Source organism: Aegilops tauschii, chromosome 3 (assembly GCF_002575655.3).
Source record: "Aegilops tauschii subsp. strangulata cultivar AL8/78 chromosome 3, Aet v6.0, whole genome shotgun sequence".
NCBI lineage: Eukaryota > Viridiplantae > Streptophyta > Magnoliopsida > Poales > Poaceae > Aegilops > Aegilops tauschii.
Window position 1 is genome coordinate 390,104,409 of NC_053037.3, and position 13,919 is coordinate 390,118,327.

A 13,919-nucleotide genomic window follows, 5' to 3' on the forward strand; every position below is an offset into this window, starting at 1 on the left:
TCATAGGATATCCGGCGACGCCATGAAGAACGCCATAATCCAGTTGTGGCCGAACGAGCCTATTCCAAAGAGTTACTTTGGTTTGGTGCAACGTCTTGATGACGCAGTGCCGCGTATCGACGCTGTGAAGCGGTCGGTGTGCATTGAAGGTGCACGGATGGCTTTTGCCCGAGTCAAGACATTCTGGGTGAAGATGAAGGCCATCGATGTTGCGGCGAAGAGTCCGCCCAAGGGCCAGGACCGGCCAGAGCATTATTTTGAAGACGTCCTGGAAGCTGCCTACCAGATAGAGGGTCAATGCTCAAAGAACATAATGTTCAAGTAAAGTGTATTAGAGTTGTAAAAGACAATTTTATAAGTAATATATTTTTATATTTTGCTCAAAAGCGTATGCTCCTCCTGTGCGGCTGTTTTAATATAATCTGAAAGTTTTCCAGTCGTCGGCTTCAGCCCCCTCGTAGGAAGTACGGGGGTGTTCGGAAAAGGCATGTAATCACTCTTGACCCAACGTCTTGGTCCATAAAGGAGGTGACAATGCGGCGAACAGGCAATCGGACTATAGGGCGTTAACACTTTCACTTAGCCATAGGAGTTTTATAGTTGGGGCTACGATATAGCCCCTGGTATGCGTACGACTTATTCCGATGTGGTGCGTTACATATATGACCTAAAAAGGAGGTCCTTCCTGTTACATGGAAGAATCAGGACAGATTCCAATAAGTCATCGAGTGGTTGACCAGCTCGCGCAGCATCATGACAGTCGGTTTTCGGCTTTCTCTACTGAGGTGCTCATCCGGTCTAAGCCAGGGCACAATCACAGCCTTTACTACCTTAGCCGATAGAGCGGAATGTAAGGTAGCAAGCACAGGAGCTGGGCAACCCAACCATTGAACCAAGACATGATTCGGAGCTGATGCATATAAGGCCAAAACTCGTGACGCCGAAGTATGCTATAAAGCTGTTCGGACTTTGCTGGCGACTCATTTGTTCCCGTACCGAGCCCCTGGCAGGTAATGCCGAGGTGCATAAGTAGAGCGGCCGTTAAGGTCGTACTCATTGTTGAGAGGGTATTGAAGATTAGTTCGGATAAAGTTTTACTGGGAGCAGAGCAATATGCCAATGATAAATTCATATGTATAAACAAACCACAAACCCGGCTATTTGACATGCACGGGGTCAGGAACGGAGGAAAAAAGGGCATAATACAGGCTCAAAAATAAAGAGTGTGGTCTACAAAAAGTTGTTTTGGACCTCCTGTCGCACGTCTCCGTCGTCCGTCCTCGGGGGTGGGGGAATCCTTAACGGGAGTAGCCCCTTAGGTGAGTATACAAATCCGAACTCCGATAGAGTCCGTTGTAGATGTTGTCCTTTTCGTCACCTATTTCTTAAGAGATAATAAAGAAAGAAATACATAAAATAGATAAAAAAAACATTACGGGGATGTTTGCAGGGTTGTCCATATTGTGCTTCCATCAACGCCCATGGTATCTTGAGTGCGTAGTGATGTACGCGCAGTGTGAACCTTGCTGGTATAAGAGGTGGGTGATGGAAGCTAAACTGCTATTTCCGTTTCGAGAGTCGTCGAACTTCGGAGGGGAATTTTTTCTGCCCCTGGTATTTGGTTGGCGAGCCGCTCCGTTGTCTTTATCACCTGGCGGCCTCCTCCCCTTGTGTTCGGCGTTGAGCTTGCCTGCCTGCTTGAAGACCCAACAGTTTCTGTTGGTATGATTAGCTGGCTTATCAGGATGACCGTGAATCTGGCAAGGTCGGTCCAGTATTCTGTCAAGGGTGGATGGTCCGTCTTGGTTTGCCTTCAGTGGCTTCTTCCGTTGACCAGGTTTTGGATTGTTAAATCCTTAGTTGACCGTTGTGTCGCATGAACTTTCATTGTTATTGCAACTGTTGTGTTCAGTTCATCGTGGCTTGTCGTTGTCGTCTCATATTTCGGAAGTGCTCGGGTCGCTGGCGTTATTGCTTTTACGAGCGAGCCAGTTGTCTTCTCCCGCACAAAAGCGAGTCGTTAGAGCGGTAAAGGCTGTCATGGACTTAGGTGCTTCCTGGCCGAGGTGACGTGCTAGCCATTCATCTCGGACGCTATGTTTGAAGGCCGCGAGGGCCTCCGCGTTCGGACAGTCGACAATTTGGTTCTTTTTGACTAAGAACCTAGTCCAGAGCTCCCTGGCTGACTCGCCGGGCTGTTGGACAATATGACTTAAGTCATCGGCATCTTGTGTCCGGATGTATGTTCCTTGGAAGTTGTCTCAAAAGGCGTCTTCTAAATCTTCCCAGCTGCCAATAGAATTTTCTGGCAAGCTGTTTAGCCAGTACCGCGCTGGCCCTTTGAGCTTGAGAGGTAGGTATTTGATGGCGTGAAGGTCGTCTCCTCGAGCCATGTGAATATGGAGGAGGAAATCCTCAATCCAAATCGCGGGATCTGTTGTTCCATCGTATGATTCGATGTTAATGGGTTTAAACCCGTCTGGAAATTCATGCTCTATTACCTCATCGGTGAAGCAGAGAGGGTGTGCGGCTCCTCTATGTTGAGCCACACTGTGGAGCACCTCCGGTGGATTCCGTCTGCGACTTTTGGACCGGGCGTGGTCGGGTCTGTGGCGTCCGAATAGGTAACCATCATTGCCTGTCGGGGCATGTCCCCGTGATCCGTACACCGATCTTGTGTGTCCTGCTCTGCCCTCCAGGCTTTGTTGGATGTCTCGAGTGTGCCCCTGAGCTGTTTTGGTCTTGCCTAGACGGCCGAGTGGGGTGGTGTGGTGTTCTGCTTGGGCTGCTGCTTGGTCCGGACCGAACTGTAATTGGCCTGCCGCATTGTTCGATGGTGGTGCGGGCTCCAGCGCCTCGCCGTCGTATTGAGGGGGCCACCTACGCTTTGGGGTGGCTTTTGTCTGGGCTGTTAAGGCCGTACTCTTCGGCGGCCAGGAGCTCGATCCATCTATCATTGAGTAAATCTTGGCTCGCTTGAAGTTGCAGCTGCTTCTTTCTTAGGCTCCTTGCAGTGGCTATTAGCCGGCGTTTAAAGCGCTCCTGCTCGAGAGGTTCCTCAGGCACGATGAAATCTTCGTTGCCGAGGCTCTCCTCTACCTCGGAGAGTGGGAGATAATTACTGTCCTCCGAGTCTGCATATGTGGCCCGTTCATCAGGGCTATCCTGCCCGCCTTCTTGTCCCTCCTGTTCGGATCCTTCCCCAACAGGGTCTTTAATGTCCGAAGTGTTATCTTCTTTGGTGCCAGTATTGTTTTCTTTTGGGCGACGCTACTTGGGGTGGCGCCGGGGGCGCCGGTGTTCGGATTGTGTACTAGGAGGTTTATCCTCAGCTGGATCCTTCTTTTCATCATCAGGAGCATCGTCGGATGTGTCTATCATGCACACGTCATACCAGGAAGTGGCCGCCACACGTCTAGTGGATAGCGAGTTCTGGCCTTGCCCCTCATCGTCGTCCATACCGTCGATATTTTCGGAGCCAGGGTCAATTGTGTTGATTGGGTCTTCGATAGTGGCTATGAAGTGGGTGGCGGGTGGGAAGCAAAATTCTCCTTCATCTGCCGCAAATTCGAACCGGACATAGTTCGGCGGCGAATCACCTGCCAGGGATAGGCTTTTTAGTGAGTTTAGTACGTCGCCCATGGGCGAGTGTTGGAAGACGTCTGCGGCGCTGAACTTAAAGATCGATAACCGATCGAGTTCAGTATCTGCGGGCTCGCAGGGTTCAGAGCTTGTCGCTGGAGGCGAGTCCGGGGTTCCGTGGGTACAAATATCATGCAAAGTAAGATCTGTGTGCGGCTCCAACGCCGAGGAATCGGTAGCCTCCGTGATGGGGCTGAGCCTGCCATCTTCGGATGACTCTATCTGCTCCAGATCTAAGGCCGGAGTTGTTACAGGAGCTATCTCCTGGATGCGGCCCGATGACCGGTTTAAGCCGTGCTCACCGGGGCAAAGGGGAGCGGTCGCTGTGGTTATAAATCCGTCGAAGATCAAGTCTCCACGGATGTCCACGACATAGTTCAAGCTCCCAAACCTGACCTGATGACCAGGGGCGTAGCTATCGATCTGCTCCAGATGGCCAAGCGAGTTGGCCCGCAGTACGAAGCCGCCGAATACGAAGATCTGTCCGGGGAGGAAGGTTTCTCCCTGGACAACGTCAATACAGACGATCGAAGGGGCAATCGGACACTTTGCCGACGGCACAGTGGAACTCTCAATGAAAGCACCAATGTCGGTGTCAAAACCGGCGGATCTCGGGTAGGGGGTCCCGAACTGTGTGTCTAAGGTCGATGGTAACAGGAGACAGGGGACACGATGTTTACCCAGGTTCGGGCCCTCTCTATGGAGGTAATACCCTACTTCTTGCTTGATTGATCTTGATGAATATGAGTGTTACAAGAGTTGATCTACCACAAGATCGTAGAGGCTAAACCCTAAAATCTAGCCTATGGTTATGATAATGTGTGTCCGCCTATCCGGACTCTCTCCGGTTTATATAGACACCGGAGAGATCCAGGGTTACATGGAGTCGGTTACATAAAAAGGAATGTACATAATTCATCGCCAAGCCTGCCTTCCACGCCAAGAAGAGTCCCATCCCGACACGTAAAGGGTCTTAGGTCTTCACATCTTCATGGCCCATCAGTCCGGCCCATGGCTAACAGGCCGGACGCCTGAGGACCCCTTAGTCCAGGACTCCCTCACTGGGCACTACGTTTTCTTCTTTAGGAAGGCGTATTCTCTTGTGCTTTAGACAGAAATACGCTTTCACTTCTCTGAAAGCGTACTCTGTTTCTACTGCGGCTTGAAATACACTTACCCTTTCTGAAAACGTATTCTCAGATAATACGCCTTCTATTTTTCAGCTCAGCGGGCCGAAATGATTATTTTGTGAACGTTCACTATTTTAGCCCTTTTCTGCCTAAAAAGTGAACGGCCACAACTTTTCACTCGTAACTCCGATTGAGGTGAATCCGACGCCCACGTCTTCGTCTCCTCGAGCCCGTTCTGTTTAAATAATTTTCAATATGGTTTGACATACTAGAAATTACCATTTTTCCCTTGCACGTGAACAGCCCCCTCCGGGAGAGAAGTATTTCCGGCAAATCTTTCCGCACTTCTCGCCAGTGCCTTCTTCATCCCCAGGCAAGCCACAATACCCACTTGCATGATAGTCATGTAGTAGACATGGTTTTCAACTTGAATATTTAATCAATGTTTGCTTGTTTAAAATATGGTTATCGTTGTTCCGGTGATGCTTAGAGTCTCATGTTCACTCTCGTGCTATGTTGTCTTGCACTCTGTTATCATGTTCTACCTGCTAGTATTCCTTTCATACGTTTATGCTTGCTAGTAGTACATGCTGATGTTGGTGATGGTCTTCGGTGCATGACTGTCGTCTGTCTCGAGTGCCGTTGTGATGCATGTTCCGTTGCATCCAGTTGGTTAAAAGCTTGCATGGTAGCATTGTTGATATGTTCTTGCATGATATTTATTGTTGATGCTAGTGGTCATGCTATGTTTCTGAGAAGTGTATACTTGTGATGTTCATGCTAGTCAGTATGCCATGCTCAGTCAGATATATGATTTGTTGTTGTTGATATGTTAAGAAGTAATGTTGCACAACCATGCTTATGTTAATATCATGCTCGTGCATTGTAGTTGCATCATGTTATTTTCCTACGACTCAGCTTGTTGCATTCAAGTTAAACCGGACTTAATTAAACTTGAACAACTGTTGGCTGTGTCATGGTGCCACCATATCGAGGTGACCAGTCCAACCACATTTGCCTGTATGGGAAGGTCCTGACTGGGCTGTTGTCATGCCTCTCGCCGGTGCCTCCAACTAGGGAAGGTTATGGGCGCGCGCTACCCTGATCAGGTAGGCGGACATAAGCCTTGTGAGCGCGAGTTTGGATTATGTGCACATGTCCCTGTTTGGGACCGTTTATTTTGCCACGACGGTGGCCGTTTGCCTTTGGTAGGCTCGGGCCACCGAGGACTGAACCCAAAAAGGGGTGTTGGTCGGAGTGGCCGGGAGAGTGTCATGGCAGTTGACCGGTTTTGTCGGAACATCGTTGGTCTACCCGAATGGGAGTGCGAGGCCATGGGTTTTGTGGTGTGGGTACAGTGTGCTACCTCTGCAGAGTTTATTAAATCTATCGATAGCCGCGCCCGCGAATAAGGGCCCAGTTCGTAGTTGTCGGGTGGTAGGTGCGACATATGCCAACGGATGGCTTATCATGGTGGGTACCAGTAAGACGTCACCGGTGCCTGGAAACGGGATGAGGCGAAGACATGCACGCCGGCGGATCTTACCCAGGTTCGGGGCTCTCCGAGGAGATAACACCCCTAGTCCTGCTCTGCGGGGTCTCCGCATGATCACTAGATCAGGAAAAGTAGCTACAATCGCTCCTAGAGCTGTTTGGTTCAAGGGAGAAGAATAACAAGGCTAGCTCTTGCTTCTCTCTCTCTATGGTGTGTGTGCTATGCTCAGAAGCCAACCCTTTGCATGGGTGCCCCGGGGGGTTTATATAGGCCCACCCCCCGGGGGTACAATTGTAATCCGGCTGGGCGCTTGTCCCAGCCGTTAGTGTCTATGCTCGCCGGCTTCTCCGCCGGCCGTTGGGGCCCGCCGACTAGTGGGTCCCGGCTGCCGGCCTCTTGGTCGACAGGCCGGCCCCACCGCATATGGTCTTGTCGGCGGCTGCTTACTGTAGCCTCACCCTTGATGACGAGGGCTTCGTCGAGGTAAGTGTGGCTACAGTGTGCCGCCTCGAGGGCTCTCACTGTAGCCTTACCTCGTCTTGTCTCCTTAATGTGGCTCCTGCTTCGAGGAAGGGGGTAGCCGGCTTCTGGGGGCCGGCTACACTCCTGGCCGACTGGGGGAGGCCGGGCCGCCTTCGCGCCTCTCTCTGGCTGAGGGGGCCCGCCGCCCGTGGGCCGCACTGGCGTCTGACGTGGGTGACGTTGAGGCTAACATGGCTACAGTGCCAAGCCGGACGGGAGATGGCCGTCCCGTACGGCGTCCTGTGGCCATGCCTGCCTCAGGCTTCGGGGGTAGTGGGCCACACTGTGGCCACGCCCCGTCTTGTCACCGTTATGTGCGTGTGGTTTTGGTGGTTGCAGTCTTGGCCGGCTTCCTGGGGTCGACGCTCTTCATGCCCGGCTCTGGGAAGTCGGCGTTCTTCATGGCCGGCTCTGGGGAGTCGGCATCCGTTATGGTCGGCTCCCTGGAGTCGGCCATCCCGTGGTTATCTTGGAGGGGAGGTTGCTGATGCTGGGTCATCTTCCGAGAGCCGACTTCAGAGGTAGCCGGCCAGGGAAGGCGGCCTAGTGCTTGAAATGCTTGAAGGCCCAAAGGCCTGATAATTTGCTGAAGAGCCAGGGGCAGCCGGTTAAGCTACCCGTGGCTATTTGCTCCGACAGTAGTCCCCGAAGCTGATTGGGCTTCGAGGTTGGGTAGGAGTTGAGAAGCTCGATCAGCTTCCTATCTTGATAAGCCGGCCTTGGTTAGGCGCGCCGTCTTGGCCGAAAGTTCTGGAGTCGGAGGGCGGGAGCTCGCCAGTGCGTGCACCGGGCCGCGGGCCGGCCACTTGCTGCCTGCAGACCACGTGGCCTCTCTCGGCCAGAAAGCCTGCCAGCCCACGTGCGTGACAGGACGTCGCCGCAGGGTGGGGGCCCGCCACGTCCACGCCCGGGCCCAGACGCGGATTCTCTGCAACCCGAAACCGCCCGCACGTCTCCTTGCGGCAGTTTCGGCACGCCTTTGGGGCGTAATAATCGCGAGGCGTGGGGGGAGCGGGTGCAGTTAATCCCACGTCTCACCCCACGTCGGGCCTCCCCGGCTCCCCCTCGCGAAACTATAAGTAGGGGGAGAGGGAGAGCGGCAGGCCCTCGCACGCTCCTCCTCCTTCCACCATCTTCTTCCTCCTGCCATTTCTTGCAACAGCGCCTCGCCGCCGCGCTCTTCCACCACTCGTTCCTTCGCCGCCACGCTCGTTTTCGCCATGCCTCCCGCCACGGAGCAGTATGGCGGGGATTGGGACGGCTCCAACGTCCATGAGGATCACGTCGAATTGCTCCGCAAGACGCGGCGGCTGCCCGGAGCGGACAAGGTGGAGGTTCGTCTTGCTCCGGCGAAGGAGATTACGCCGGAGCCGCGGGAGGGCGAGCGGGTGGTCTTCCGCTCGCATTTCTTGCGCGGCATTGGCCTGCCCGTGAGCGCCTTCTTCCGCTCCTGGCTCGATTTCTGCCAGCTCCAGCCGCACCACCTCACCCCGAACGCGGTGGTGCTGCTGTCTGCCTTCGTCACCCTGTGCGAAGGCTACCTCGGCGTCCTCCCCACCCTCGAGCTCTGGGGGGAGTTGTTCCAGTCCAAGCTGGGCACGCGCTCGCAGGGCGTGCCGGCTCAGACTGGCGCCTTCATCGCGATGCGGAGGGTGGCCGCCGACAACCCTTTCCCCGTCATCTCGCTGATCCAGTCGGTGAAGATGTGGCAAAAGTTGTACTTCTACATGCGGAACATCGCTCCACGGGGCGACTACATCAATCTGCCGGCTTACGTAGCCGGCCCTCCTGCGGGCAGGCGGCCCCAGTGGTCATACCAAGCCGTGACGCTGATGCCGGCTGGAAACGCAGCCGTTGCCCGAGTGCGAGTGATGATCCAGTCGGAGGGCTTGACGGGGCCCGACCTGATGGCCGCCTTCGTCACGCGCCGGGTACTCCCGCTCCAGAGCCGCCCTCATCTGATCTGTCAGATGAGCGGCCAGCTCGATCCGAGCCGGATGTGTACCAAGGACATGCCGCATGACGAGGTGGCCTATATGGTGAACTACCTCGCGAATTGCAAACTCTCCGAAGAGTGGCAGTTCGGCAAGGAACCATATAGCCGAGCCAATCCGCCGCCCACGGTATGTTCTCTGTCGGGACCCCGATTCTAAGTCACACCGATCTAGCCTGTAACACCTCATATCACTTTGCGGCCTCACGCACGGTACTCCCACGGGTGTCGCCTTACCATGGCCCGGGACCGTTTGCGCCTTTTGGCTCACGTATATGACAACGTCGCTAGCATCCATATGACAGAGAACCCGGGCCGACATGGCTAGTCGTGAACCCAAAGCGGCACTAACGTATGGGGACAGACATACATGAATCAACATCGAACGTGTCGGTCAGCAGCGTGTGAATCCGGGCTGTAGCACTGGGCTAACAGGACTCCGGGAACCCGGGCTGTAGCAGGCTAGGCAGGACTGCGGATGTCACCGCGTGACATTTCCCCGAAGGGACAGACACAGGAACTATGTGAAACACATGCCGGCTAGTCAAGTGTCCAGAGCAGTAGTGCTGGGCTAGCAGGACTCCGGTGAACCGGGTTGTAGCGGACTACTATGGCTCAAGGAGGCACTAGACTACATTTCCCCATAAGAGAGGCTGCCAAGGATAAACAACTAGATTGTCGGATCCCACACATAGCAATACACGTTACACGTACGCATCACATGCAAGTATGTGCTGTACAACATGGCATCACAACATAACGCGAACTCATATAGATAAAAGGCCCAGAAGAGCCACATAGCATTAAGTACAAACAGGGGTCACATGACCCATCATTCAGAGCATACAAGCAACGGAAGCATTACATGTCTGAGTACAGACAACTATAAAAGAAAAAGGCTGAGAAGCCTGACTATCTACAAGACCCTCCCAAGGGTGCAAGATCGTAGCTGAGGTACAAGCTACTCGTCGAAGTCCAAGCGGAGCTACTAGTAAGACTGAAGTCTCCGCTGCAAAAACATAAGTAAAGCAACATGAGTACGAAGGTACTCAGCAAGACTTACATCAGATCCTATCTTACATGCATTTGTATCAAGAAGGTAGTGTGGGGTTTAGTTGCAGCAAGCCAGCTTTGACTCAGTGGCTATCCTGTTCTACGACTACGAGAAACTTCTTTGAGGTAAGAAGGCGCACACGAGTCCACTAGTCACCACCTCAATACACTACTATGGATTCATTCCCGTCTCACTACGAGAAGCCATCCATAGCACTCACACTTATCTTGAGCATTTTAGAGTATCCACTTCAAGTTGTCTATGTACCACGTAAGCATCCAAGAAGTCCATAACCGAGGACACGGCTATTCGAATAGATCATGATAACCCTGCAGGGGTGTACTACGTCACACACGCTCTCGCCACTTACCGCCATGTACACGTCATGTACCTCGGCAACCTTCAAGCGGAAGCCTGGCGAGGGTGTCGGCCACGACCTGACTAATCACACAAGACTCTAATCCAGGTTTATCGCCTATTCGGGTTCCATCCGCAAGGAGATCCGGCCGGGGTGTCGCTCACGGCCCCAAACGATGTGCGCAGGGTTCCCAAGCCCACCTCGCCGGATGGATCTACGCTTGGTACACCGTGCCACTTGTGCCTAGTCTGTCCCAAGCCCACCTGGCCGGGTGCCACTTGGTAGACTACTAACACTACCTACAAACACCAGAGACTAATTGCAACTCCTGGACAGAGATCAAGTTGGTTAATAAGTCGAGAGGGGTCGAGTTACCGGAACCCAATGTGTGGTAGTAGCTAGTCATTGGATAACATACACAGAACTCAGTGCTTAAGGACGGTTCCAGTGAGACAACCCACCATGTACTCCTACATGGCCTCTCACCGCTACCTTTACCAAATCGTGTTCACACGCTTAACTCTCAGCATCAGAACATACCGTAGCACTCCAATTCATTCCCAATGAATCAGACCTGACACAACTCTAAGCAATAGCAGGCAAGGCATGGTAGGAACACAACATGGCTCAAACGACTCCTACACATGCTAGTGGGTTTCAACTATTTACTGTGGCAATGACAGGTCATGCAGAGGAATGGGTTCAACTACCGCAGCATAAAGTAGCAGTCGAATCGTTGTTGTCCTAATGCAGTAAAAGAGAGCAGGAGCGAGAGAGTAGGATTGTATCGGAATGAACAAAGGGGGTTTGCTTGCCTGGTAGATCAACAGGGTGGCACTGCTCCTCAGACAGGTACTCTGGAACACTCTCCGGAGCAGGACCTATCGAGAAGGAACGGTGTCGACAGTCAAAACACAATCATATGCAACAATATGATGCATGAATATGGCATGAATATGTGATGTATTTTGAGCCAATGCATTTAGCATTCAACTTGGAAGAGATCCATTTGAACCAAAGGTTCAAATGCAACTCTAATTTAAGTCCTTATATATGCCATTTATATGTTTTCACTTATACAGTAGGTATAAGTTGGTTTGTCATGCATGAAACTAGTACAGATGGATAGATTGCATTTTTCTGATAATTTTTCATATATAAATTATTTAAATCTGAGCTACGGTTGAATTTCTATGAATTTTAGAAGTTTTACTAATTTTCTGGAATTTCCTGATTTAATTTAAATCCAGAAAAAGGATTTATTGCGTCAGCATGACGTCATCGCTGCGTCAGCAGGTCAACGGGCTGGCCAGGGTCAAATCAGACCGGCGGAGCCCACTGGTCAGTGAGACAGGGGTTAATCCCGGTCAAACCCATCATTGACTAGGGTTTGACCAGTGGTTGGGCCCACTGTCAGTGCCTATTAAGGGGTGCTTAGCTGGTAGTGGTTAGCACTGATGGCGTCCATGTCGGCACACCGGAGTTTGGCCGGCGGCGACCTCAAACCGCGGCGGAAGATGGCCGGAAACATGCTAGGGGCTGCGGTTTGTCGCTCGAGAGGCACCGGGCATGAGCTCTTGCTCTCGCGCATCTGATGGACCAGACGGGAGGTCACGGGGCGGCCGGAATCCCGCCGGCGATGAGGTTCAACGGCGACAGAGCCACGGCGTTGTGCGGGACGAGTCTATGGTGCACCATTTCCACCACTGGGCAGTGCTACGGACTCCTGCGAGCTCAACTAGCACGGCTGTAAGCTCAAAAGCGGGCGGAGGCGGCTGTGGCCACGACAATGACATGGCAGGGCGGCGGCGAGCCTCGGGCACGGTGGCGCTAGCGCTAGAGGACGTGCGGGGCGACGGGAATAGGGGCGAAACGAAGAGGGGCTCACCCCGCGTAGTTTGGAGACGTCAGCGAGCTCGGGGGAGGCCGGACGGCGAATAATCGACGTCGGCGATCCAGGGCGACGGAGGAGGAAGATGGTGATGTTGCCGGCGATGCAGGGCCTCCGGGCTTGCGTGGCTCGGTCGTGAAGATGAGGGGGACGATGGCGGAGCTTCTGGGCGTGGAGAGAGGTTGAGGAGGAGGTGGTGGCTACGGTGAACGGCGTCGGCGGCGACGAGCTTCGCTCGGGCGGCGCGGAACAGAGAGCAGAGGAGGGGAAAGGGGTCCAGGGAGAGTGAGAGGGGTCAGGGGTGTGCGTGGCATCGCGGGAGGCGTCCAGGGCGATGGGGGGAGAAACAGGAGGTGGCGCGCATGCGCGCGGGCGGCGAGCGCGTGCCCATCGTCCTCCTAGCGCCAGGAGGACGACGACTGGCACTGGCCAGTTGGCTGGGCCGGCCTGCTGGGCTGCTGGGCCAGGCCAGGCCTCGGGTGAGCACAGGTAAGGTCAGGTAAGGGTTTTCCCCTTTTTGTTTTCTTTTTCTATTTTTCTGACATTTGTTCTGATTTAGTAGAATACTAAATCATTTTATTTTCTTATGCCAATTTTTGCAGGGGCTAGTGGTATTATTCCAGAACTCCTCAACAAATGGCATAATTTTTGGACAATATTTTATATATATAACAATATATATCCAGAGCAAATAATTACTGCATTAATTCCAAATGCCCAAAATAAATATTTATGATCTCCTAAAAATATTGGTTTGAATTTTATCTCTGTCCAATATTTTCAGAGAGCAACATGAACATTTTCTTGGAACCTTTTGGAGCAATTTTTATCTGGGTCATTTCCAGAAATGATTCTGAGTGTTTCACAGATCCCCATTTCAAATTAAAATGAAATTTAAACATGATGCACACATGACTAGCTAGTCTAGGTCATACCAGAACTTGCTCTTCTGCTTCCTGGATCATGTCCGGTCCAAAGAATTGTCTTTCACCGGTTTCTGACCAGTTCAAGGGTGTTCGACATCTTCGTCCATACAGAATCTCGAAAGGAGCTTTCTTAAGACTGGATTGATAGCTATTGTTATAAGCAAACTCGACGAAAGGTAGGCATTTCTCCCAATCCATACCGAATGAGATAACGCAAGCTCTAAGCATGTCTTCGAGAATCTGGTTGACCCTTTCCACCTGACCACTTGATTGAGGGTGGAAAGCGGTACTGAAGGAAAGATGGGTGCCCATGGCAGTTTGGAAACTCTCCCAGAAATGAGAAGTGAAGAGACTACCACGGTCTGAATTGATCTCTAGTGGAACACCATGAAGTGACACTATTCGAGAAATATATAAGTCGGCGAGTTGACTAGCAGTGATACTCTCTCGAACAGGTAGGAAGTGAGCCACTTTGGAAAGACGATCAATGACTACAAAGATAGCGTTATTCCCTTTCTTGGTCCTAGGAAAGCCGGTGATGAAGTCCATACCAACTTTATCCCATTTCCACTCAGGAATGGCTAAAGGTTGAAGGGTGCCAGCAGGCCTTTGATGCTCTGCCTTAACGCGACGACAAACGTCACAGTTAGCTATGAACTCAGCAATTTCTCTCTTCATCCTAGTCCACCAGAACCTCTGGCGTAGGTCCTGATACATCTTAGTACTACCGGGATGAATCGTGAGAGGGGATTCATGCGCCTCCTTAAGGATCAATTTCCGAAGATGTTGCTTCTTGGGAACCACCAGACGGTTCTCGAAGAGAACAACACCTCGATCATCTATAGAGAAACTACCAGCAATACCCTTGGCAATGTTTCTCTTGATCCGGGTAATCCCCGTATCATGCT